This window comes from Phoca vitulina, unplaced genomic scaffold, assembly GCF_004348235.1.
Source record: "Phoca vitulina isolate PV1807 unplaced genomic scaffold, GSC_HSeal_1.0 scaffold1, whole genome shotgun sequence".
Classification (NCBI taxonomy): Eukaryota; Metazoa; Chordata; class Mammalia; order Carnivora; family Phocidae; genus Phoca; species Phoca vitulina.
Window position 1 is genome coordinate 101,028,417 of NW_022589704.1, and position 1,631 is coordinate 101,030,047.

The window sequence follows — 1,631 nt, forward strand, 5'->3', positions numbered from 1 at the left end:
ATCCACCCGCGGAGCCAGCCCGCGGCCGCACGGCCGCCCCCGCCTCGCCAAGCTCGAGAAGGTGCACCCGGAGAGGGACGGGGGCGGCCGCCGCGGCGAGAGTCGCTTCTCCCGGTCTCGGAGGGCGGCGGCCGGGATGAGGGTAGGGCCTGCGCGACCGCGGGGAGGGGGCAGGCACCGGCAGCCCGGGCCGGGAGCCCGTCGGTGTCGCCCGCCGCCCAGCTGGGCGAGGGTCCGGGGCGCCCACGTGGTGGGAAAGTTTCGAGACAGCAAAAGTGGCCGGGCATTGCGGGGGTGGGGGGGAGGGGAGCGGGCCGGCTCGCCCCTCCTTCCCGCGAAGGCAGAAAGGAAAAAAGCGGGGGGAAGCGGGGGTGGGCGTGGGGATCGAGCGGCAGCGACTTGAACAGATTCCGCCCCCCCCCCCGGGGGGGAGAAGCCGGAGCGGGGAGGCACGGACAGTCTCCTCCCGCATGGCCAGGACGAGACTCTCTCCCCCCCCCCCGTTTTTTTTTTATGCCAACGTCTCAACGCGCGCGCACATACGGAGATTGTGCGGCTTTTTTTTTTACCCCTTGGGAGAAAAAACGAGGAGAGTAAAAGAAGAGAGGGCAAAGAGAAGAACTCCTCGGCAGGCTCTGCACTGTGTCGCGGCCGGGCGCGGGGACGCGGCCGCCACCCTCCCGCTCTCTCCCGGCCCTGCGGCGTGTGCCAGTGGGAGAGCGAGCTAGGGCACCCGCACCCGGGGACGCTGCGAGACTTTTAGGCGCTCCAACCAACCTCGCCGCCGCCGCAGCAGGCAGGAGGGACAGGGGCGAGAAGGGCCCTGCCTCCGCCTCGTCTTCCTCGCACGGCGCCCCGCGCCCAGCCGGCCCGCGCAGGCAGGCGGAGGGAGGGAGGCAGCGAGAAGGCGGGCGGAGCGGAGGCCCCGGCGGAGCGCGCAGTGGCCGGCCCGCCCGCCGGTGGATGCGGCGCCCCGGGAGCCTAGAGACAACTTTGCCGTGTGACGCGCCGGGAGGACTGCAGGGCCCGCGGCCGGGGGCTCCGCGCCGCCTCTGAGCCGGCCCGCGCGGCCGGCGCTCCCCGGCGCTCCCGCCACTGCGCTCGCCCCGCTCCGCCGCCCGCCCGCCGGCCCGCGGCGAGCACTACCGGCCCGTTGCCGGCGGCCGCGGCCCTTCCTCGGCGCTCAGGTGCGAGCGCGGGGCCCCGCCGCAGCGCCCGCCGCAGCGCCGCGCCCGGCTCCGCTCCAGGGACTCCGGCGCCTTCGCTTCCGTCTCGGCCAAGTTGCGTCGACCGGCCCTTTCGCCACCTTCTCCGCGCGGCGGCCAAGGCGCCGCTGCCGCCGCTTTCGCTTCACCGGAGCTGGGGGCTGCGGGGCCCCGACGCGGAGAGGATGGGGGGAAGGCTGCAGATGCCGAGGCGCCCTGAGACGCCCGCGCGGCAGTGACCCTCCGGCCCCCCGCCTCGCCCGCACGCCTCTCCGGCCCCCGCGGCCCTCGGCGCCCCTTCCCCGCCGCGCGGGAACCCCCGCGGCCCGGCCGGCCCCCTCCCCCTGCTAGCCGGCGGCGGCCCTCCCGGCGGGCGGGCGGAGGCCCGGGCGGGCGCGGGCGGGGGCGGGGCGGGGCGGCGCGCCG